The sequence below is a fragment of the Gasterosteus aculeatus genome, chromosome 5 (genome assembly GCF_964276395.1).
Source record: "Gasterosteus aculeatus chromosome 5, fGasAcu3.hap1.1, whole genome shotgun sequence".
Taxonomy (NCBI): domain Eukaryota; kingdom Metazoa; phylum Chordata; class Actinopteri; order Perciformes; family Gasterosteidae; genus Gasterosteus; species Gasterosteus aculeatus.
Window position 1 is genome coordinate 1,400,747 of NC_135692.1, and position 24,393 is coordinate 1,425,139.

Genomic DNA, 24,393 nt, shown 5'->3' on the forward strand with positions numbered 1-24,393 from the left:
CAATTGCTTTGCAAATGTGCGTATAATAAAGCTGATGAAATAGATTCATTTTTGAGGTTGTCGTGGCGCAGGGGGTAGAGCGGGTGTGCTGGGGTGCTGGGGTGCTGGGAACCGCAAGGTTGGCGGTTCGTGTCCCGACTGCCCCATGTCTCAAGTCGAAGTGTCCCTGAGCAAGACCCCTAATTGCTTGTGAAGAGCCATGGGTTTAAAGTGTAATGTAAGTCGCTTTGGATAAAAGCGTCTGCTAAATGACCTGTAATGTAAAGAACAAATATACTATTGCAGTTACCATCTCTAAAACAAGACTGCGAAATATGGCAAGGTTAAAAAGATTAAATCAGAACTGAAGGAAAGGTTCTGGGTTAACAGGAGGAATACATTCTGTTTAAGAAATGTCACCACCTTGTAGACACTAGAGAGAGGGTTCCAGATTCCCATAGGAAAAAAATGATGATAAAATAAACGCCTCGTCCACGTTCCTGACTAGGTGGGGGAGCACCAGGCCAGTGTTGATGTCATCCAACCAGTCCCTCGGTCAGGAAAGGAGCTCCCTGCACGCAAACCGACGAATGCAGGCTTCAGAATCACAAGCAATCAAAGGCATGGTTGACAGTCTGAGAAAGGGATTATAACGGACCAACGGAGGCATAGCTGACAGTAATTTCATCAACCTAGTACCTCAAGAAAGTACAAATATGACTTTCATGATGTTTCCATGATTTTTTTCAACCCGACTTATTCATATAAAATGTTCAGAGAAGATGGCTATATTGGAGAACATGGAGTAAGTTATGATTGACAGTGTTTTCATCAGCATAGCACCTCAGGAAAGTACCACTATCAGATTCATGATTTTATCATTTGAATAGTTTTACATGATTGGTTCAAATCAAAATGTTCACCTTTTCATCACTTTTAATGCTTTTGCAGACTGAGAGAAGGCTCAGAACAGAAAGCATTGCAGAACAAATTTGTTCACAGTGTTTTCATCAACCAATAACCTCAGTAATGGACGATTGTAAGTTTCATGATGGTATAGTGATTTCTGAATAGTTTTACAACATGACTTGTTCAAACTAAGATTTTAGCTTATCATTACTTTAAGGGTAGTACAGAGTCTTTCCAAATTGAATATCTGCCAGGCATAATAGGTATTCATAGTTTTTTGTCATGGTTCTACCTTAATGTAATCAAAAAGTGATAAAAAAAAGTAAAGTAAAAGTTTTTTTCTTTGACTTTTGCTGGTAATGTAGCTCAGTGGTAGAGTGCATTCATTGCATGTATGAGGTCCTGGGTTCAATCCCCAGCATCTCCATTAGATATTATGCTCAAATGTAAAAGGTGTTTCCGGTAAGTTGGGGTGAAATCTAATGTTGAGAGGAGCCATCAAGATATCGTCCAACAAGGGAAATAACACCCAAAGTATAATTTACCAAGTAAAAACCACAATTTTACTTTATTAGAATTTGGCGCCGGTGTTACACCCTTGCTGGTTTTTACACCTACTGGTTTTCCTACGCGTGCGTGTTTGTGTTTACTCCACAGCAGCAGATGTGTCCGCCTCAGTTCCCTGATTTGTCACACATTCACAAACACTTTGCTGAAAATCTTCAAAACGCATCACAAATCAATTGCAGAGTTTACGATTGTATAAGTGAGCACCACATGACAGCCACGTATGAAAACATTTATATAAAAAAATATATTAAAGGAAAGATCGGCACAACTTGGATTCGAACCCAGTGGGTCAAAACATCAAAACATCAACCTGGTGGCTGCTCTAAGCAGTGCACCACAGAGACTCACATAAATATGCTCACCCTTTGTATAATTTATCCATTCCGTTGACGTAGATCAGCATGCAGGAAACCTTTTGGTGGATCTAAAAACAACTGGTTACCTTGGGCGCGTCTTGGAACACTTCAGGACATGTGCAACGCTACTTCTTCACGAGGCTGCAGCCTTGCATCGACACATTAGGATAAAAAAAGGGATATTGTGTTCTTACGGCCATAGCGTGACGTACACCACAGACACGAACAAAACACAGTTAAGAAAATATATTAAAAGATCGAACCGACTAGGTTGCAAACCCATGGAGCAAAGTGATAACCCCTCGAACTTCTGCTCTCTCTGTGCGCTGCGCCACGGAGCAATACGCTGGATTAGATGCAACCTCCATCCGATGTAACCACCACCCACAGAAACCTGTGCGGAGGGAAAGCACAAAGGCAAAGTTGGTCATTTGGGTTTATGATGAAAGTAATAAACTAATAATAATAAGCGCAGCAAGTGTGTTAGAATCCTCATTTATAGATGGTTTACTTACATTACATTATAAACAAGACAACAATTCATGCAACTCATGGCATTTCTATGGTAACAATTCCAGGTATATTAGACAGTATCATGCATTGACCATGCAGTAAATTTGGCCCTCTTGTTTACAGACCACAACTTGTTGAATTCAGCCCTTTACCCTTGCAATGTATTTAGACCCCATTGCTTTGATAACGTATTTTTAATATAAAATTTAGAAACAAACTAAATTTATTCGTCAACAGAAGATTCAGGTCCAAAGGTTTTACCCTGATGGGAAGGTATTCTTGGAAAGCAATATATGTTTAAAGAAAATCTGAGAGTGTTGAGGAGAAACCCAATTCCAAAAAGGCTCAGAGGAACAAGCAGGAAAGGTACAGCTTTTTTTGGAACCGGCTCAGGATTACTAAGAGTCAGGAATCTCACCAGAAAGTCACTTCACTACAAAACTTCAAGCCTGAATAGGGACTTGAACCGTGGATCCTGAGATTAAAAGTCTGAGGCTCTACCAACTGAGGTTTGACCTTGGTTGAAAGGTAATCTTGGAAAACAATACTTGTTAAAGGAATATATAAGACGACTGAGGAGAAACCCAATTCCAAAAAGGCTCAGAGGAACAAGCAGAAAAGGTACATCTTTTTTTGGAACCGGCTCAGGATTAGCAAGAGTCAGACATCTCACCAGAAAGTCACTTTACTACAAAACTTCAAGCCTGAATGGGGACTTGAACCCTGGACCCTTAGATTAAAAGTCTGAGGCTCCACCAACTGAGGTTTGACCTTGATTGAAAGGTAATCTTGGAAAACAATACTTGTTAAAGGAATATATGAGACGACTGAGGAGAAACCCAATTCCAAAAAGGCTCAGAGGAACAAGCTGAAAGGGTACAGCTTTTTTTGGAACCAACTCAGGATTAGCAAGAATCAGGGACCTAACCAGAAAGTGACTGCACTACAAGACATCAAGCCTGAACAGGGACTTGAACCCTGGACCCTCAGATTAAAAGTCTGATGCTCTACCGACTGATCTATCCAGGCTTCAAAAGCGCTGTTGATTATTGCAAATGTGACTCTGGCAGAGGAACAATCTCAATGTGTTCGTCCAAGTCCAAAAAGGCTCAGAGGAATGAGCAGAAAAGGTACAGCTTTCTTTGGAACCGGCTCAGGATTAGCAAGAGTCAGGAATCTCACCAGAAAGTCACTGCACTACAAGACATCAAGCCTGAACAGGGACTTGAACCCTGGACCCTTAGATTAAAAGTCTGAGGCTCTACCAACTGAGGTTTGACCTTGATTGAAAGGTAATCTTGGAAAACAATACTTGTTAAAAGAAAGTATGAGAGTGGTGAGGAGAAATCCAATTCCAAGAAGGCTCAGAGGAACAAGCTGAAAAGGTCCAGCTTTTTTTGGAACCAACTCAGGATTAGCAAGAATCAGGAACCTAACCAGAAAGTGACTGCACTACAAGACATCAAGCCTGAACAGGGACTTGAACCCTGGACCCTCAGATTAAAAGTCTGATGCTGTACCGACTGAGCTATCCAGGCTTCAAAAGCTCTGTTGATTATTGCAAATGTGACTCTGGCAGAGGAACAATCTAAATGTGTTCGTCCAATTCCAAAGAGGCTCAGAGGAACGAGCAGAAAAGGTACAGCTTTCTTTGGAACCGGCTCAGGATTAGCAAGAGTCAGGCATCTTACCAGAAAGTCACTCCACTACAAAACTTCAAGCCTGAATAGGGACTTGAATCCTGGACCCTTCGATTAAAAGTCTGAGGCTCTACCAACTGTGGTTTGACCTTGGTTGAAAGGTAATCTTGGAAAAGAATACTTGTTAAAGGAAAATATGAGACGTCTGAGGAGAAACCCAATTCCAAAAAGGCTCAGAGGAACAAGCAGAAAAGTTACAGCTTGTTTTGGAACCGGCTCAGGATTGGCAAGAGTCGGGAATCTCACCAGAAAGTCACTCCACTACAAAATTTCAAGCCTAAACAGGGACTTGAACCCTGGATCCTGAGATTAAAAGTCTGAGGCTCTACCAACTGAGGTTTGACCTTGGTTGAAAGGTAATCTTGGAAAACAATACTTGTTAAAGGAAAATATGAGACGTCTGAGGAGAAACCCGATTCCAAAAAGGCTCAGAGGAACAAGCAGAAAACGTACATCTTTTTTTGGAACCGGCTCAGGATTAGCAAGAGTCAGGAATCTCACCAGAAAGTCACTGCTCTACAAGACATCAAGCCTGAACAGGGACTTGAACCCTGGACCCTTAGATTAAAAGTCTGATGCTCTACCAACTGAGGTCTGACCTTGGTTGAAAGGTAATCTTGGAAAACAATACTTGTTAAAGGAAAATATGAGACGTCTGAGGAGAAACCCAATTCCAAAATATCTCAGAGGAACACGCAGAAAAGTTACAGCTTGTTTTGGAACCGGCTCAGGATTGGCAAGAGTCGGGAATCTCACCAGAAAGTCACTGCACTACAAGACATCAAGCCTGAACAGGGATTCGAACCCTGGATCCTGAGATTAAAAGTCTGAGGCTCTACCAACTGAGGTTTGACCTTGGTTGAAAGGTAATCTTGTAAAACAATACTTGTTAAAGGAAAATATGAGATGTCGGAGGAGAAACCCAATTCCAAAAAGGCTCAGAGGAACAAGCAGAAAAGGTACATCTTTTTTTGGAACCGGCTCAGGATTAGCAAGAGTCAGACATCTCACCAGAAAGTCACTTTACTACAAAACTTCAAGCCTGAATGGGGACTTGAACCCTGGACCCTTAGATTAAAAGTCTGAGGCTCCACCAACTGAGGTTTGACCTTGATTGAAAGGTAATCTTGGAAAACAATACTTGTTAAAGGAATATATGAGACGACTGAGGAGAAACCCAATTCCAAAAAGGCTCAGAGGAACAAGCTGAAAGGGTACAGCTTTTTTTGGAACCAACTCAGGATTAGCAAGAATCAGGGACCTAACCAGAAAGTGACTGCACTACAAGACATCAAGCCTGAACAGGGACTTGAACCCTGGACCCTCAGATTAAAAGTCTGATGCTCTACCGACTGATCTATCCAGGCTTCAAAAGCGCTGTTGATTATTGCAAATGTGACTCTGGCAGAGGAACAATCTCAATGTGTTCGTCCAAGTCCAAAAAGGCTCAGAGGAATGAGCAGAAAAGGTACAGCTTTCTTTGGAACCGGCTCAGGATTAGCAAGAGTCAGGAATCTCACCAGAAAGTCACTGCACTACAAGACATCAAGCCTGAACAGGGACTTGAACCCTGGACCCTTAGATTAAAAGTCTGAGGCTCTACCAACTGAGGTTTGACCTTGATTGAAAGGTAATCTTGGAAAACAATACTTGTTAAAAGAAAGTATGAGAGTGGTGAGGAGAAATCCAATTCCAAGAAGGCTCAGAGGAACAAGCTGAAAAGGTCCAGCTTTTTTTGGAACCAACTCAGGATTAGCAAGAATCAGGAACCTAACCAGAAAGTGACTGCACTACAAGACATCAAGCCTGAACAGGGACTTGAACCCTGGACCCTCAGATTAAAAGTCTGATGCTGTACCGACTGAGCTATCCAGGCTTCAAAAGCTCTGTTGATTATTGCAAATGTGACTCTGGCAGAGGAACAATCTAAATGTGTTCGTCCAATTCCAAAGAGGCTCAGAGGAACGAGCAGAAAAGGTACAGCTTTCTTTGGAACCGGCTCAGGATTAGCAAGAGTCAGGCATCTTACCAGAAAGTCACTCCACTACAAAACTTCAAGCCTGAATAGGGACTTGAATCCTGGACCCTTCGATTAAAAGTCTGAGGCTCTACCAACTGAGGTTTGACCTTGGTTGAAAGGTAATCTTGGAAAAGAATACTTGTTAAAGGAAAATATGAGACGTCTGAGGAGAAACCCAATTCCAAAAAGGCTCAGAGGAACAAGCAGAAAAGTTACAGCTTGTTTTGGAACCGGCTCAGGATTGGCAAGAGTCGGGAATCTCACCAGAAAGTCACTCCACTACAAAATTTCAAGCCTAAACAGGGACTTGAACCCTGGATCCTGAGATTAAAAGTCTGAGGCTCTACCAACTGAGGTTTGACCTTGGTTGAAAGGTAATCTTGGAAAACAATACTTGTTAAAGGAAAATATGAGACGTCTGAGGAGAAACCCGATTCCAAAAAGGCTCAGAGGAACAAGCAGAAAACGTACATCTTTTTTTGGAACCGGCTCAGGATTAGCAAGAGTCAGGAATCTCACCAGAAAGTCACTGCTCTACAAGACATCAAGCCTGAACAGGGACTTGAACCCTGGACCCTTAGATTAAAAGTCTGATGCTCTACCAACTGAGGTTTGACCTTGGTTGAAAGGTAATCTTGGAAAACAATACTTGTTAAAGGAAAATATGAGACGTCTGAGGAGAAACCCAATTCCAAAATATCTCAGAGGAACACGCAGAAAAGTTACAGCTTGTTTTGGAACCGGCTCAGGATTGGCAAGAGTCGGGAATCTCACCAGAAAGTCACTGCACTACAAGACATCAAGCCTGAACAGGGACTTGAACCCTGGATCCTGAGATTAAAAGTCTGAGGCTCTACCAACTGAGGTTTGACCTTGGTTGAAAGGTAATCTTGTAAAACAATACTTGTTAAAGGAAAATATGAGATGTCGGAGGAGAAACCCAATTCCAAAAAGGCTCAGAGGAACAAGCAGAAAAGGTACATCTTTTTTTGGAACCGGCTCAGGATTAGCAAGAGTCAGGAATCTCACCAGAAAGTAACTCCACTACAAAACTTCAAGCCTGAACAGGGACTTGAACCCTGGACCCTCAGATTAAAAGTCTGATGCTCTACCGACTGAGCTATCCAGGCTCCAAAATTCTTTTGATTATTGCAAATGTGACTCTGGCAGAGGAACAAACTAAATTTGTTCGTCCAATTCCAAAAAGGCTCAGAGGAATGAGCAGAAAAGGTACAGCTTTCTTTGGAACCGGCTCAGGATTAGCAAGAGTCAGGCATTTTACCAGAAAGTCACTCCAATACAAAACTTCAAGCCTGAACAGGGACTTGAACCCTGGACCCTTAGATTAAAAGTCTGATGCTCTACCAACTGAGGTTTGACCTTGGTTGAAAGGTAATCTTGGAAAACAATACTTGTTAAAGGAAAATATGAGAAGTCTGAGGAGAAACCCAATTCCAAAAAGGCTCAGAGGAACAAGCAGAAAAGGTACAGCTTTTTTTGGAACCGGCTCAGGATTAGCAAGAGTCAGGCATCTTACCAGAAAGTCACTCCACTACAAAACTTCAAGCCTGAATAGGGACTTGAATCCTGGACCCTTCGATTAAAAGTCTGAGGCTCTACCAACTGAGGTTTGACCTTGGTTGAAAGGTAATCTTGGAAAAGAATACTTGTTAAAGGAAAATATGAGACGTCTGAGGAGAAACCCAATTCCAAAAAGGCTCAGAGGAACAAGCAGAAAAGTTACAGCTTGTTTTGGAACCGGCTCAGGATTGGCAAGAGTCGGGAATCTCACCAGAAAGTCACTCCACTACAAAATTTCAAGCCTAAACAGGGACTTGAACCCTGGATCCTGAGATTAAAAGTCTGAGGCTCTAGCAACTGAGGTTTGACCTTGGTTGAAAGGTAATCTTGGAAAACAATACTTGTTAAAGGAAAATATGAGACGTCTGAGGAGAAACCCGATTCCAAAAAGGCTCAGAGGAACAAGCAGAAAACGTACATCTTTTTTTGGAACCGGCTCAGGATTAGCAAGAGTCAGGAATCTCACCAGAAAGTCACTGCTCTACAAGACATCAAGCCTGAACAGGGACTTGAACCCTGGACCCTTAGATTAAAAGTCTGATGCTCTACCAACTGAGGTTTGACCTTGGTTGAAAGGTAATCTTGAAAAACAATACTTGTTAAAGGAAAATATGAGACGTCTGAGGAGAAACCCAATTCCAAAATATCTCAGAGGAACACGCAGAAAAGTTACAGCTTGTTTTGGAACCGGCTCAGGATTGGCAAGAGTCGGGAATCTCACCAGAAAGTCACTGCACTACAAGACATCAAGCCTAAACAGGGACTTGAACCCTGGATCCTGAGATTAAAAGTCTGAGGCTCTACCAACTGAGGTTTGACCTTGGTTGAAAGGTAATCTTGTAAAACAATACTTGTTAAAGGAAAATATGAGATGTCGGAGGAGAAACCCAATTCCAAAAAGGCTCAGAGGAACAAGCAGAAAAGGTACATCTTTTTTTGGAACCGGCTCAGGATTAGCAAGAGTCAGGAATCTCACCATAAAGTCACTCCACTACAAAACTTCAAGCCTGAACAGGGACTTGAACCCTGGACCCTCAGATTAAAAGTCTGATGCTCTACCGACTGAGCTATCCAGGCTCCAAAATTCTTATGATTATTGCAAATGTGACTCTGGCAGAGGAACGAACTAAATGTGTTCGTCCAATTCCAAAAAGGCTCAGAGGAATGAGCAGAAAAGGTACAGCTTTCTTTAGAACCGGCTCAGGATTAGCAAGAGTCAGGAATCTCACCAGAAAGTCACTGCACTACAGGACATCAAGCCTGAACAGGGACTTGAACCCTGGACCCTTAGATTAAAAGTCTGATGCTCTACCAACTGAGGTTTGACCTTGGTTGAAAGGTAATCTTGGAAAACAATACTTGTTAAAGGAAAATATGAGAAGTCTGAGGAGAAACCCAATTCCAAAAAGGCTCAGAGGAACAAGCACAAAAGGTACATCTTTTTTTGGAACCGGCTCAGGATTAGCAAGAGTCAGGCATTTTACCAGAAAGTCACTCCAATACAAAACTTCAAGCCTGAACAGGGACTTGAACCCTGGACCCTGAGATTAAAAGTCTGATGCTCTACCGACTGAGCTATCCAGGCTTCTAAAGCTCTGTTGATTATTGCAAATGTGACTCTGGCAGAGGAACAAACTAAATGTGTTCGTCCAATTCCAAAAAGGCTCAGAGGAACAAGCAGAAAAGGTACATCTTTTTTTGGAACCGGTTCAGGATTAGCAAGAGTCAGGCATCTTACCAGAAAGTCACTCCACTACAAAACTTCAAGCCTGAATAGGGACTTGAAACCTGGACCCTTAGATTAAAAGTCTGAGGCTCTACCAACTGAGGTTTGAACTTGATTGAAAGGTAATCTCAGAAAACAATACTTGTTAAAGGAAAATATGAGAAGTCTGAGGAGAAACGCATTTCCAAAAAGGCTCAGAGGAACAAGCAGAAAAGGTACAGCTTTTTTTGGAACCGGCTCAGGATTAGCAAGAGTCAGGCATTTTACCAGAAAGTCACTCCAATACAAAACTTCAAGCCTGAACAGGGACTTGAACCCTGGACCCTGAGATTAAAAGTCTGATGCTCTACCGACTGAGCTATCCAGGCTTCTAAAGCTCTGTTGATTATTGCAAATGTGACTCTGGCAGAGGAACAAACTAAATGTGTTCGTCCAATTCCAAAAAGGCTCAGAGGAACAAGCAGAAAAGGTACATCTTTTTTTGGAACCGGTTCAGGATTAGCAAGAGTCAGGCATCTTACCAGAAAGTCACTCCACTACAAAACTTCAAGCCTGAATAGGGACTTGAAACCTGGACCCTTAGATTAAAAGTCTGAGGCTCTACCAACTGAGGTTTGAACTTGATTGAAAGGTATTCTTGTAAAACAACACTTGTTAAAGGAATATATGAGACGACTGAGGAGAAACCCAATTCCAAAAAGGCTCAGAGGAACAAGCTGAAAGGGTACAGCTTTTTTTGGAACCCGCTCAGGATTAGCAAGAGTCAGGCATCTTACCAGAAAGTCACTGCACTACAGGACATCAAGCCTGAACAGGGACTTGAACCCTGGACCCTTAGATTAAAAGTCTGATGCTCTACCAACTGAGGTTTGACCTTGGTTGAAAGGTAATCTTGGAAAACAATACTTGTTAAAGGAAAATATGAGAAGTCTGAGGAGAAACCCAATTCCAAAAAGGCTCAGAGGAACAAGCAGAAAAGGTACAGCTTTTTTTGGAACCGGCTCAGGATTAGCAAGAGTCAGGCATTTTACCAGAAAGTCACTCCAATACAAAACTTCAAGCCTGAACAGGGACTTGAACCCTGGACCCTCAGATTAAAAGTCTGATGCTCTACCGACTGAGCTATCCAGGCTTCTAAAGCTCTGTTGATTATTGCAAATGTGACTCTGGCAGAGGAACAAACTAAATGTGTTCGTCCAATTCCAAAAAGGCTCAGAGGAACAAGCAGAAAAGGTACATCTTTTTTTGGAACCGGTTCAGGATTAGCAAGAGTCAGGCATCTTACCAGAAAGTCACTCCACTACAAAACTTCAAGCCTGAATAGGGACTTGAAACCTGGACCCTTAGATTAAAAGTCTGAGGCTCTACCAACTGAGGTTTGACCTTGGTTGAAAGGTAATCTTGGAAAACAATACTTGTTAAAGGAAAATATGAGAAGTCTGAGGAGAAACCCAATTCCAAAAAGGCTCAGAGGAACAAGCAGAAAAGGTACAGCTTTTTTTGGAACCGGCTCAGGATTAGCAAGAGTCAGGCATCTTACCAGAAAGTCACTCCACTACAAAACTTCAAGCCTGAATAGGGACTTGAAACCTGGACCCTTAGATTAAAAGTCTGAGGCTCTACCAACTGAGGTTTGAACTTGATTGAAAGGTATTCTTGTAAAACAACACTTGTTAAAGGAATATATGAGACGACTGAGGAGAAACCCAATTCCAAAAAGGCTCAGAGGAACAAGCTGAAAGGGTACAGCTTTTTTTGGAACCCGCTCAGGATTAGCAAGAGTCAGGCATCTTACCAGAAAGTCACTCCACTACAAAACTTCAAGCCTGAATAGGGACTTGAACCCTGGACCCTTAGATTAAAAGTCTGAGGCTCTACCAACTGAGGTTTGACCTTGATTGAAAGGTAATCTTGTAAAACAACACTTGTTAAAGGAATATATGAGACGACTGAGGAGAAACCCAATTCCAAAAAGGCTCAGAGGAACAAGCACAAAAGGTACATCTTTTTTTGGAACCGGCTCAGGATTAGCAAGAGTCAGGCATTTTACCAGAAAGTCACTCCAATACAAAACTTCAAGCCTGAACAGGGACTTGAACCCTGGACCCTTAGATTAAAAGTCTGATGCTCTACCAACTGAGGTTTGACCTTGGTTGAAAGGTAATCTTGGAAAACAATACTTGTTAAAGGAAAATATGAGAAGTCTGAGGAGAAACCCAATTCCAAAAAGGCTCAGAGGAACAAGCAGAAAAGGTACAGCTTTTTTTGGAACCGGCTCAGGATTAGCAAGAGTCAGGCATCTTACCAGAAAGTCACTCCACTACAAAACTTCAAGCCTGAATAGGGACTTGAATCCTGGACCCTTCGATTAAAAGTCTGAGGCTCTACCAACTGAGGTTTGACCTTGGTTGAAAGGTAATCTTGGAAAAGAATACTTGTTAAAGGAAAATATGAGACGTCTGAGGAGAAACCCAATTCCAAAAAGGCTCAGAGGAACAAGCAGAAAAGTTACAGCTTGTTTTGGAACCGGCTCAGGATTGGCAAGAGTCGGGAATCTCACCAGAAAGTCACTCCACTACAAAATTTCAAGCCTAAACAGGGACTTGAACCCTGGATCCTGAGATTAAAAGTCTGAGGCTCTACCAACTGAGGTTTGACCTTGGTTGAAAGGTAATCTTGGAAAACAATACTTGTTAAAGGAAAATATGAGACGTCTGAGGAGAAACCCGATTCCAAAAAGGCTCAGAGGAACAAGCAGAAAACGTACATCTTTTTTTGGAACCGGCTCAGGATTAGCAAGAGTCAGGAATCTCACCAGAAAGTCACTGCTCTACAAGACATCAAGCCTGAACAGGGACTTGAACCCTGGACCCTTAGATTAAAAGTCTGATGCTCTACCAACTGAGGTTTGACCTTGGTTGAAAGGTGATCTTGGAAAACAATACTTGTTAAAGGAAAATATGAGACGTCTGAGGAGAAACCCAATTCCAAAATATCTCAGAGGAACACGCAGAAAAGTTACAGCTTGTTTTGGAACCGGCTCAGGATTGGCAAGAGTCGGGAATCTCACCAGAAAGTCACTGCACTACAAGACATCAAGCCTGAACAGGGACTTGAACCCTGGATCCTGAGATTAAAAGTCTGAGGCTCTACCAACTGAGGTTTGACTTTGGTTGAAAGGTAATCTTGTAAAACAATACTTGTTAAAGGAAAATATGAGATGTCGGAGGAGAAACCCAATTCCAAAAAGGCTCAGAGGAACAAGCAGAAAAGGTACATCTTTTTTTGGAACCGGCTCAGGATTAGCAAGAGTCAGGCATCTTACCAGAAAGTCACTCCACTACAAAACTTCAAGCCTGAATAGGGACTTGAAACCTGGACCCTTAGATTAAAAGTCTGAGGCTCTACCAACTGAGGTTTGAACTTGATTGAAAGGTATTCTTGTAAAACAACACTTGTTAAAGGAATATATGAGACGACTGAGGAGAAACCCAATTCCAAAAAGGCTCAGAGGAACAAGCTGAAAGGGTACAGCTTTTTTTGGAACCCGCTCAGGATTAGCAAGAGTCAGGCATCTTACCAGAAAGTCACTCCACTACAAAACTTCAAGCCTGAATAGGGACTTGAACCCTGGACCCTTAGATTAAAAGTCTGAGGCTCTACCAACTGAGGTTTGACCTTGATTGAAAGGTAATCTTGTAAAACAACACTTGTTAAAGGAATATATGAGACGACTGAGGAGAAACCCAATTCCAAAAAGGCTCAGAGGAACAAGCACAAAAGGTACATCTTTTTTTGGAACCGGCTCAGGATTAGCAAGAGTCAGGCATTTTACCAGAAAGTCACTCCAATACAAAACTTCAAGCCTGAACAGGGACTTGAACCCTGGACCCTTAGATTAAAAGTCTGATGCTCTACCAACTGAGGTTTGACCTTGGTTGAAAGGTAATCTTGGAAAACAATACTTGTTAAAGGAAAATATGAGAAGTCTGAGGAGAAACCCAATTCCAAAAAGGCTCAGAGGAACAAGCAGAAAAGGTACAGCTTTTTTTGGAACCGGCTCAGGATTAGCAAGAGTCAGGCATCTTACCAGAAAGTCACTCCACTACAAAACTTCAAGCCTGAATAGGGACTTGAATCCTGGACCCTTCGATTAAAAGTCTGAGGCTCTACCAACTGAGGTTTGACCTTGGTTGAAAGGTAATCTTGGAAAAGAATACTTGTTAAAGGAAAATATGAGACGTCTGAGGAGAAACCCAATTCCAAAAAGGCTCAGAGGAACAAGCAGAAAAGTTACAGCTTGTTTTGGAACCGGCTCAGGATTGGCAAGAGTCGGGAATCTCACCAGAAAGTCACTCCACTACAAAATTTCAAGCCTAAACAGGGACTTGAACCCTGGATCCTGAGATTAAAAGTCTGAGGCTCTACCAACTGAGGTTTGACCTTGGTTGAAAGGTAATCTTGGAAAACAATACTTGTTAAAGGAAAATATGAGACGTCTGAGGAGAAACCCGATTCCAAAAAGGCTCAGAGGAACAAGCAGAAAACGTACATCTTTTTTTGGAACCGGCTCAGGATTAGCAAGAGTCAGGAATCTCACCAGAAAGTCACTGCTCTACAAGACATCAAGCCTGAACAGGGACTTGAACCCTGGACCCTTAGATTAAAAGTCTGATGCTCTACCAACTGAGGTTTGACCTTGGTTGAAAGGTAATCTTGGAAAACAATACTTGTTAAAGGAAAATATGAGACGTCTGAGGAGAAACCCAATTCCAAAATATCTCAGAGGAACACGCAGAAAAGTTACAGCTTGTTTTGGAACCGGCTCAGGATTGGCAAGAGTCGGGAATCTCACCAGAAAGTCACTGCACTACAAGACATCAAGCCTGAACAGGGACTTGAACCCTGGATCCTGAGATTAAAAGTCTGATGCTCTACCAACTGAGGTTTGACCTTGGTTGAAAGGTAATCTTGGAAAACAATACTCGTTAAAGGAAAATATGAGAAGTCTGAGGAGAAACCCAATTCCAAAAAGGCTCAGAGGAACAAGCAGAAAAGGTACAGCTTTTTTTGGAACCGGCTCAGGATTAGCAAGAGTCAGGCATTTTACCAGAAAGTCACTCCAATACAAAACTTCAAGCCTGAACAGGGACTTGAACCCTGGACCCTCAGATTAAAAGTCTGATGCTCTACCGACTGAGCTATCCAGGCTTCTAAAGCTCTGTTGATTATTGCAAATGTGACTCTGGCAGAGGAACAAACTAAATGTGTTCGTCCAATTCCAAAAAGGCTCAGAGGAACAAGCAGAAAAGGTACATCTTTTTTTGGAACCGGTTCAGGATTAGCAAGAGTCAGGCATCTTACCAGAAAGTCACTCCACTACAAAACTTCAAGCCTGAATAGGGACTTGAAACCTGGACCCTTAGATTAAAAGTCTGAGGCTCTACCAACTGAGGTTTGAACTTGATTGAAAGGTATTCTTGTAAAACAACACTTGTTAAAGGAATATATGAGACGACTGAGGAGAAACCCAAATTCCAAAAAGGCTCAGAGGAACAAGCTGAAAGGGTACAGCTTTTTTTGGAACCCGCTCAGGATTAGCAAGAGTCAGGCATCTTACCAGAAAGTCACTCCACTACAAAACTTCAAGCCTGAATAGGGACTTGAACCCTGGACCCTTAGATTAAAAGTCTGAGGCTCTACCAACTGAGGTTTGACCTTGATTGAAAGGTAATCTTGTAAAACAACACTTGTTAAAGGAATATATGAGACGACTGAGGAGAAACCCAATTCCAAAAAGGCTCAGAGGAACAAGCACAAAAGGTACATCTTTTTTTGGAACCGGCTCAGGATTAGCAAGAGTCAGGCATTTTACCAGAAAGTCACTCCAATACAAAACTTCAAGCCTGAACAGGGACTTGAACCCTGGACCCTTAGATTAAAAGTCTGATGCTCTACCAACTGAGGTTTGACCTTGGTTGAAAGGTAATCTTGGAAAACAATACTTGTTAAAGGAAAATATGAGAAGTCTGAGGAGAAACCCAATTCCAAAAAGGCTCAGAGGAACAAGCAGAAAAGGTACAGCTTTTTTTGGAACCGGCTCAGGATTAGCAAGAGTCAGGCATCTTACCAGAAAGTCACTCCACTACAAAACTTCAAGCCTGAATAGGGACTTGAATCCTGGACCCTTCGATTAAAAGTCTGAGGCTCTACCAACTGAGGTTTGACCTTGGTTGAAAGGTAATCTTGGAAAAGAATACTTGTTAAAGGAAAATATGAGACGTCTGAGGAGAAACCCAATTCCAAAAAGGCTCAGAGGAACAAGCAGAAAAGTTACAGCTTGTTTTGGAACCGGCTCAGGATTGGCAAGAGTCGGGAATCTCACCAGAAAGTCACTCCACTACAAAATTTCAAGCCTAAACAGGGACTTGAACCCTGGATCCTGAGATTAAAAGTCTGAGGCTCTACCAACTGAGGTTTGACCTTGGTTGAAAGGTAATCTTGGAAAACAATACTTGTTAAAGGAAAATATGAGACGTCTGAGGAGAAACCCGATTCCAAAAAGGCTCAGAGGAACAAGCAGAAAACGTACATCTTTTTTTGGAACCGGCTCAGGATTAGCAAGAGTCAGGAATCTCACCAGAAAGTCACTGCTCTACAAGACATCAAGCCTGAACAGGGACTTGAACCCTGGACCCTTAGATTAAAAGTCTGATGCTCTACCAACTGAGGTTTGACCTTGGTTGAAAGGTAATCTTGGAAAACAATACTTGTTAAAGGAAAATATGAGACGTCTGAGGAGAAACCCAATTCCAAAATATCTCAGAGGAACACGCAGAAAAGTTACAGCTTGTTTTGGAACCGGCTCAGGATTGGCAAGAGTCGGGAATCTCACCAGAAAGTCACTGCACTACAAGACATCAAGCCTGAACAGGGACTTGAACCCTGGATCCTGAGATTAAAAGTCTGAGGCTCTACCAACTGAGGTTTGACTTTGGTTGAAAGGTAATCTTGTAAAACAATACTTGTTAAAGGAAAATATGAGATGTCGGAGGAGAAACCCAATTCCAAAAAGGCTCAGAGGAACAAGCAGAAAAGGTACATCTTTTTTTGGAACCGGCTCAGGATTAGCAAGAGTCAGGAATCTCACCAGAAAGTCACTCCACTACAAAACTTCAAGCCTGAACAGGGACTTGAACCCTGGACCCTTAGATTAAAAGTCTGATGCTCTACCAACTGAGGTTTGACCTTGGTTGAAAGGTAATCTTGGAAAACAATACTTGTTAAAGGAAAATATGAGACGTCTGAGGAGAAACCCAATTCCAAAATATCTCAGAGGAACACGCAGAAAAGTTACAGCTTGTTTTGGAACCGGCTCAGGATTGGCAAGAGTCGGGAATCTCACCAGAAAGTCACTGCACTACAAGACATCAAGCCTGAACAGGGACTTGAACCCTGGATCCTGAGATTAAAAGTCTGAGGCTCTACCAATTGAGGTTTGACCTTGGTTGAAAGGTAATCTTGTAAAACAATACTTGTTAAAGGAAAATATGAGATGTCGGAGGAGAAACCCAATTCCAAAAAGGCTCAGAGGAACAAGCAGAAAAGGTACATCTTTTTTTGGAACCGGCTCAGGATTAGCAAGAGTCAGGAATCTCACCAGAAAGTCACTCCACTACAAAACTTCAAGCCTGAACAGGGACTTGAACCCTGGACCCTCAGATTAAAAGTCTGATGCTCTACCGACTGAGCTATCCAGGCTCCAAAATTCTTTTGATTATTGCAAATGTGACTCTGGCAGAGGAACAAACTAAATTTGTTCGTCCAATTCCAAAAAGGCTCAGAGGAATGAGCAGAAAAGGTACAGCTTTCTTTGGAACCGGCTCAGGATTAGCAAGAGTCAGGCATTTTACCAGAAAGTCACTCCAATACAAAACTTCAAGCCTGAACAGGGACTTGAACCCTGGACCCTTAGATTAAAAGTCTGATGCTCTACCAACTGAGGTTTGACCTTGGTTGAAAGGTAATCTTGGAAAACAATACTTGTTAAAGGAATATATGAGACGACTGAGGAGAAACCCAATTCCAAAAAGGCTCAGAGGAACAAGCACAAAAGGTACATCTTTTTTTGGAACCGGTTCAGGATTAGCAAGAGTCAGGCATCTTACCAGAAAGTCACTCCACTACAAAACTTCAAGCCTGAATAGGGACTTGAAACCTGGACCCTTAGATTAAAAGTCTGAGGCTCTACCAACTGAGGTTTGAACTTGATTGAAAGGTATTCTTGTAAAACAACACTTGTTAAAGGAATATATGAGACGACTGAGGAGAAACCCAAATTCCAAAAAGGCTCAGAGGAACAAGCTGAAAGGGTACAGCTTTTTTTGGAACCCGCTCAGGATTAGCAAGAGTCAGGCATCTTACCAGAAAGTCACTCCACTACAAAACTTCAAGCCTGAATAGGGACTTGAACCCTGGACCCTTAGATTAAAAGTCTGAGGCTCTACCAACTGAGGTTTGACCTTGATTGAAAGGTAATCTTGTAAAACAACACTTGTTAAAGGAATATATGAGACGACTGAGGAGAAACCCAATTCCAAAAAGGCTCAGAGGAACAAGCACAAAAGGTACATCTTTTTTTGGAACCGGCTCAGGATTAGCAAGAGTCAGGCATTTTACCAGAAAGTCACTCCAATACAAAACTTCAAGCCTGAACAGGGACTTGAACCCTGGACCCTTAGATTAAAAGTCTGATGCTCTACCAACTGAGGTTTGACCTTGGTTGAAAGGTAATCTTGGAAAACAATACTTGTTAAAGGAAAATATGAGAAGTCTGAGGAGAAACCCAATTCCAAAAAGGCTCAGAGGAACAAGCAGAAAAGGTACAGCTTTTTTTGGAACCGGCTCAGGATTAGCAAGAGTCAGGCATCTTACCAGAAAGTCACTCCACTACAAAACTTCAAGCCTGAATAGGGACTTGAATCCTGGACCCTTCGATTAAAAGTCTGAGGCTCTACCAACTGAGGTTTGACCTTGGTTGAAAGGTAATCTTGGAAAAGAATACTTGTTAAAGGAAAATATGAGACGTCTGAGGAGAAACCCAATTCCAAAAAGGCTCAGAGGAACAAGCAGAAAAGTTACAGCTTGTTTTGGAACCGGCTCAGGATTGGCAAGAGTCGGGAATCTCACCAGAAAGTCACTCCACTACAAAATTTCAAGCCTAAACAGGGACTTGAACCCTGGATCCTGAGATTAAAAGTCTGAGGCTCTACCAACTGAGGTTTGACCTTGGTTGAAAGGTAATCTTGGAAAACAATACTTGTTAAAGGAAAATATGAGACGTCTGAGGAGAAACCCGATTCCAAAAAGGCTCAGAGGAACAAGCAGAAAACGTACATCTTTTTTTGGAACCGGCTCAGGATTAGCAAGAGTCAGGAATCTCACCAGAAAGTCACTGCTCTACAAGACATCAAGCCTGAACAGGGACTTGAACCCTGGACCCTTAGATTAAAAGTCTGATGCTCTACCAACTGAGGTTTGACCTTGGTTGAAAGGTAATCTTGGAAAACAATACTTGTTAAAGGAAAATATGAGACGTCTGAGGAGAAACCCAATTCCAAAATATCTCAGAGGAACACGCAGAAAAGTTACAGCTTGTTTTGGAACCGGCTCAGGATTGGCAAGAGTCGGGAATCTCACCAGAAAGTTACTGCACTACAAGACATCAAGCCTGAACAGGGACTTGAACCCTGGATCCTGAGATTAAAAGTCTGAGGCTCTACCAACTGAGGTTTGACTTTGGTTGAAAGGTAATCTTGTAAAACAATACTTGTTAAAGGAAAATATGAGATGTCGGAGGAGAAACCCAATTCCAAAAAGGCTCAGAGGAACAAGCAGAAAAGGTACATCTTTTTTTGGAACCGGCTCAGGATTAGCAAGAGTCAGGAATCTCACCAGAAAGTCACTCCACTACAAAACTTCAAGCCTGAACAGGGACTTGAACCCTGGACCCTTAGATTAAAAGTCTGATGCTCTACCAACTGAGGTTTGACCTTGGTTGAAAGGTAATCTTGGAAAACAATACTTGTTAAAGGAAAATATGAGACGTCTGAGGAGAAACCCAATTCCAAAATATCTCAGAGGAACACGCAGAAAAGTTACAGCTTGTTTTGGAACCGGCTCAGGATTGGCAAGAGTCGGGAATCTCACCAGAAAGTCACTGCACTACAAGACATCAAGCCTGAACAGGGACTTGAACCCTGGATCCTGAGATTAAAAGTCTGAGGCTCTACCAATTGAGGTTTGACCTTGGTTGAAAGGTAATCTTGTAAAACAATACTTGTTAAAGGAAAATATGAGATGTCGGAGGAGAAACCCAATTCCAAAAAGGCTCAGAGGAACAAGCAGAAAAGGTACATCTTTTTTTGGAACCGGCTCAGGATTAGCAAGAGTCAGGAATCTCACCAGAAAGTCACTCCACTACAAAACTTCAAGCCTGAACAGGGACTTGAACCCTGGACCCTCAGATTAAAAGTCTGATGCTCTACCGACTGAGCTATCCAGGCTCCAAAATTCTTATGATTATTGCAAATGTGACTCTGGCAGAGGAACAAACTAAATTTGTTCGTCCAATTCCAAAAAGGCTCAGAGGAATGAGCAGAAAAGGTACAGCTTTCTTTGGAACCGGCTCAGGATTAGCAAGAGTCAGGCATTTTACCAGAAAGTCACTCCAATACAAAACTTCAAGCCTGAACAGGGACTTGAACCCTGGACCCTTAGATTAAAAGTCTGATGCTCTACCAACTGAGGTTTGACCTTGGTTGAAAGGTAATCTTGGAAAACAATACTTGTTAAAGGAATATATGAGACGACTGAGGAGAAACCCAATTCCAAAAAGGCTCAGAGGAACAAGCACAAAAGGTACATCTTTTTTTGGAACCGGTTCAGGATTAGCAAGAGTCAGGCATCTTACCAGAAAGTCACTCCACTACAAAACTTCAAGCCTGAATAGGGACTTGAAACCTGGACCCTTAGATTAAAAGTCTGAGGCTCTACCAACTGAGGTTTGAACTTGATTGAAAGGTATTCTTGTAAAACAACACTTGTTAAAGGAATATATGAGACGACTGAGGAGAAACCCAAATTCCAAAAAGGCTCAGAGGAACAAGCTGAAAGGGTACAGCTTTTTTTGGAACCCGCTCAGGATTAGCAAGAGTCAGGCATCTTACCAGAAAGTCACTCCACTACAAAACTTCAAGCCTGAATAGGGACTTGAACCCTGGACCCTTAGATTAAAAGTCTGAGGCTCTACCAACTGAGGTTTGACCTTGATTGAAAGGTAATCTTGTAAAACAACACTTGTTAAAGGAATATATGAGACGACTGAGGAGAAACCCAATTCCAAAAAGGCTCAGAGGAACAAGCACAAAAGGTACATCTTTTTTTGGAACCGGCTCAGGATTAGCAAGAGTCAGGCATTTTACCAGAAAGTCACTCCAATACAAAACTTCAAGCCTGAACAGGGACTTGAACCCTGGACCCTTAGATTAAAAGTCTGATGCTCTACCAACTGAGGTTTGACCTTGGTTGAAAGGTAATCTTGGAAAACAATACTTGTTAAAGGAAAATATGAGAAGTCTGAGGAGAAACCCAATTCCAAAAAGGCTCAGAGGAACAAGCAGAAAAGGTACAGCTTTTTTTGGAACCGGCTCAGGATTAGCAAGAGTCAGGCATCTTACCAGAAAGTCACTCCACTACAAAACTTCAAGCCTGAATAGGGACTTGAATCCTGGACCCTTCGATTAAAAGTCTGAGGCTCTACCAACTGAGGTTTGACCTTGGTTGAAAGGTAATCTTGGAAAAGAATACTTGTTAAAGGAAAATATGAGACGTCTGAGGAGAAACCCAATTCCAAAAAGGCTCAGAGGAACAAGCAGAAAAGTTACAGCTTGTTTTGGAACCGGCTCAGGATTGGCAAGAGTCGGGAATCTCACCAGAAAGTCACTCCACTACAAAATTTCAAGCCTAAACAGGGACTTGAACCCTGGATCCTGAGATTAAAAGTCTGAGGCTCTACCAACTGAGGTTTGACCTTGGTTGAAAGGTAATCTTGGAAAACAATACTTGTTAAAGGAAAATATGAGACGTCTGAGGAGAAACCCGATTCCAAAAAGGCTCAGAGGAACAAGCAGAAAACGTACATCTTTTTTTGGAACCGGCTCAGGATTAGCAAGAGTCAGGAATCTCACCAGAAAGTCACTGCTCTACAAGACATCAAGCCTGAACAGGGACTTGAACCCTGGACCCTTAGATTAAAAGTCTGATGCTCTACCAACTGAGGTTTGACCTTGGTTGAAAGGTAATCTTGGAAAACAATACTTGTTAAAGGAAAATATGAGACGTCTGAGGAGAAACCCAATTCCAAAATATCTCAGAGGAACACGCAGAAAAGTTACAGCTTGTTTTGGAACCGGCTCAGGATTGGCAAGAGTCGGGAATCTCACCAGAAAGTTACTGCACTACAAGACATCAAGCCTGAACAGGGACTTGAACCCTGGATCCTGAGATTAAAAGTCTGAGGCTCTACCAACTGAGGTTTGACTTTGGTTGAAAGGTAATCTTGTAAAACAATACTTGTTAAAGGAAAATATGAGATGTCGGAGGAGAAACCCAATTCCAAAAAGGCTCAGAGGAACAAGCAGAAAAGGTACATCTTTTTTTGGAACCGGCTCAGGATTAGCAAGAGTCAGGAATCTCACCAGAAAGTCACTCCACTACAAAACTTCAAGCCTGAACAGGGACTTGAACCCTGGACCCTTAGATTAAAAGTCTGATGCTCTACCAACTGAGGTTTGACCTTGGTTGAAAGGTAATCTTGGAAAACAATACTTGTTAAAGGAAAATATGAGACGTCTGAGGAGAAACCCAATTCCAAAATATCTCAGAGGAACACGCAGAAAAGTTACAGCTTGTTTTGGAACCGGCTCAGGATTGGCAAGAGTCGGGAATCTCACCAGAAAGTCACTGCACTACAAGACATCAAGCCTGAACAGGGACTTGAACCCTGGATCCTGAGATTAAAAGTCTGAGGCTCTACCAATTGAGGTTTGACCTTGGTTGAAAGGTAATCTTGTAAAACAATACTTGTTAAAGGAAAATATGAGATGTCGGAGGAGAAACCCAATTCCAAAAAGGCTCAGAGGAACAAGCAGAAAAGGTACATCTTTTTTTGGAACCGGCTCAGGATTAGCAAGAGTCAGGAATCTCACCAGAAAGTCACTCCACTACAAAACTTCAAGCCTGAACAGGGACTTGAACCCTGGACCCTCAGATTAAAAGTCTGATGCTCTACCGACTGAGCTATCCAGGCTCCAAAATTCTTATGATTATTGCAAATGTGACTCTGGCAGAGGAACAAACTAAATGTGTTCGTCCAATTCCAAAAAGGCTCAGAGGAATGAGCAGAAAAGGTACAGCTTTCTTTAGAACCGCCTCAGGATTAGCAAGAGTCAGGAATCTCACCAGAAAGTCACTGCACTACAGGACATCAAGCCTGAACAGGGACTTGAACCCTGGACCCTTAGATTAAAAGTCTGATGCTCTACCAACTGAGGTTTGACCTTGGTTGAAAGGTAATCTTGGAAAACAATACTTGTTAAAGGAAAATATGAGAAGTCTGAGGAGAAACCCAATTCCAAAAAGGCTCAGAGGAACAAGCAGAAAAGGTACAGCTTTTTTTGGAACCGGCTCAGGATTAGCAAGAGTCAGGCATTTTACCAGAAAGTCACTCCAATACAAAACTTCAAGCCTGAACAGGGACTTGAACCCTGGACCCTCAGATTAAAAGTCTGATGCTCTACCGACTGAGCTATCCAGGCTTCTAAAGCTCTGTTGATTATTGCAAATGTGACTCTGGCAGAGGAACAAACTAAATGTGTTCGTCCAATTCCAAAAAGGCTCAGAGGAACAAGCAGAAAAGGTACATCTTTTTTTGGAACCGGTTCAGGATTAGCAAGAGTCAGGCATCTTACCAGAAAGTCACTCCACTACAAAACTTCAAGCCTGAATAGGGACTTGAAACCTGGACCCTTAGATTAAAAGTCTGAGGCTCTACCAACTGAGGTTTGAACTTGATTGAAAGGTATTCTTGTAAAACAACACTTGTTAAAGGAATATATGAGACGACTGAGGAGAAACCCAAATTCCAAAAAGGCTCAGAGGAACAAGCTGAAAGGGTACAGCTTTTTTTGGAACCCGCTCAGGATTAGCAAGAGTCAGGCATCTTACCAGAAAGTCACTCCACTACAAAACTTCAAGCCTGAATAGGGACTTGAACCCTGGACCCTTAGATTAAAAGTCTGAGGCTCTACCAACTGAGGTTTGACCTTGATTGAAAGGTAATCTTGTAAAACAACACTTGTTAAAGGAATATATGAGACGACTGAGGAGAAACCCAATTCCAAAAAGGCTCAGAGGAACAAGCACAAAAGGTACATCTTTTTTTGGAACCGGCTCAGGATTAGCAAGAGTCGGGCATCTTACCAGAAAGTCACTCCACTACAAAACTTCAAGCCTGAATAGGGACTTGAATCCTGGACCCTTCGATTAAAAGTCTGAGGCTCTACCAACTGAGGTTTGACCTTGGTTGAAAGGTAATCTTGGAAAAGAATACTTGTTAAAGGAAAATATGAGACGTCTGAGGAGAAACCCAATTCCAAAAAGGCTCAGAGGAACAAGCAGAAAAGTTACAGCTTGTTTTGGAACCGGCTCAGGATTGGCAAGAGTCGGGAATCTCACCAGAAAGTCACTCCACTACAAAATTTCAAGCCTAAACAGGGACTTGAACCCTGGATCCTGAGATTAAAAGTCTGAGGCTCTACCAACTGAGGTTTGACCTTGGTTGAAAGGTAATCTTGGAAAACAATACTTGTTAAAGGAAAATATGAGACGTCTGAGGAGAAACCCGATTCCAAAAAGGCTCAGAGGAACAAGCAGAAAACGTACATCTTTTTTTGGAACCGGCTCAGGATTAGCAAGAGT

General features: G+C 42.2%; 14 non-coding genes across 14 annotated transcripts; all 14 read right to left on the bottom strand.

Moving 5' to 3' along the window:
• Positions 1-3,283: 3,283 nt before the first annotated feature.
• trnak-uuu (transfer RNA lysine (anticodon UUU)) lies at positions 3,284-3,356 on the bottom strand. Its single transcript has one exon. It is a non-coding gene; the product is annotated as a tRNA-Lys (tRNA).
• Positions 3,357-3,792: 436 nt separating this feature from the next.
• trnak-uuu (transfer RNA lysine (anticodon UUU)) lies at positions 3,793-3,865 on the bottom strand. The gene has a single exon. It is a non-coding gene; the product is annotated as a tRNA-Lys (tRNA).
• A 1,456-nt stretch (positions 3,866-5,321) lies between these two features.
• trnak-uuu (transfer RNA lysine (anticodon UUU)) lies at positions 5,322-5,394 on the bottom strand. The gene has a single exon. It is a non-coding gene; the product is annotated as a tRNA-Lys (tRNA).
• A 436-nt stretch (positions 5,395-5,830) lies between these two features.
• trnak-uuu (transfer RNA lysine (anticodon UUU)) lies at positions 5,831-5,903 on the bottom strand. The gene has a single exon. It is a non-coding gene; the product is annotated as a tRNA-Lys (tRNA).
• A 1,201-nt stretch (positions 5,904-7,104) lies between these two features.
• Positions 7,105-7,177, bottom strand: trnak-uuu (transfer RNA lysine (anticodon UUU)). Its single transcript has one exon. It is a non-coding gene; the product is annotated as a tRNA-Lys (tRNA).
• A 1,455-nt stretch (positions 7,178-8,632) lies between these two features.
• Positions 8,633-8,705, bottom strand: trnak-uuu (transfer RNA lysine (anticodon UUU)). Its single transcript has one exon. It is a non-coding gene; the product is annotated as a tRNA-Lys (tRNA).
• A 435-nt stretch (positions 8,706-9,140) lies between these two features.
• trnak-uuu (transfer RNA lysine (anticodon UUU)) lies at positions 9,141-9,213 on the bottom strand. Its single transcript has one exon. It is a non-coding gene; the product is annotated as a tRNA-Lys (tRNA).
• Positions 9,214-9,649: 436 nt separating this feature from the next.
• trnak-uuu (transfer RNA lysine (anticodon UUU)) lies at positions 9,650-9,722 on the bottom strand. The gene has a single exon. It is a non-coding gene; the product is annotated as a tRNA-Lys (tRNA).
• Positions 9,723-10,413: 691 nt separating this feature from the next.
• Positions 10,414-10,486, bottom strand: trnak-uuu (transfer RNA lysine (anticodon UUU)). The gene has a single exon. It is a non-coding gene; the product is annotated as a tRNA-Lys (tRNA).
• A 4,006-nt stretch (positions 10,487-14,492) lies between these two features.
• trnak-uuu (transfer RNA lysine (anticodon UUU)) lies at positions 14,493-14,565 on the bottom strand. Its single transcript has one exon. It is a non-coding gene; the product is annotated as a tRNA-Lys (tRNA).
• A 2,477-nt stretch (positions 14,566-17,042) lies between these two features.
• Positions 17,043-17,115, bottom strand: trnak-uuu (transfer RNA lysine (anticodon UUU)). Its single transcript has one exon. It is a non-coding gene; the product is annotated as a tRNA-Lys (tRNA).
• A 2,731-nt stretch (positions 17,116-19,846) lies between these two features.
• On the bottom strand, positions 19,847-19,919 carry trnak-uuu (transfer RNA lysine (anticodon UUU)). Its single transcript has one exon. It is a non-coding gene; the product is annotated as a tRNA-Lys (tRNA).
• A 2,731-nt stretch (positions 19,920-22,650) lies between these two features.
• Positions 22,651-22,723, bottom strand: trnak-uuu (transfer RNA lysine (anticodon UUU)). Its single transcript has one exon. It is a non-coding gene; the product is annotated as a tRNA-Lys (tRNA).
• A 435-nt stretch (positions 22,724-23,158) lies between these two features.
• trnak-uuu (transfer RNA lysine (anticodon UUU)) lies at positions 23,159-23,231 on the bottom strand. Its single transcript has one exon. It is a non-coding gene; the product is annotated as a tRNA-Lys (tRNA).
• Between the last annotated feature and the right edge of the window lie 1,162 nt (positions 23,232-24,393).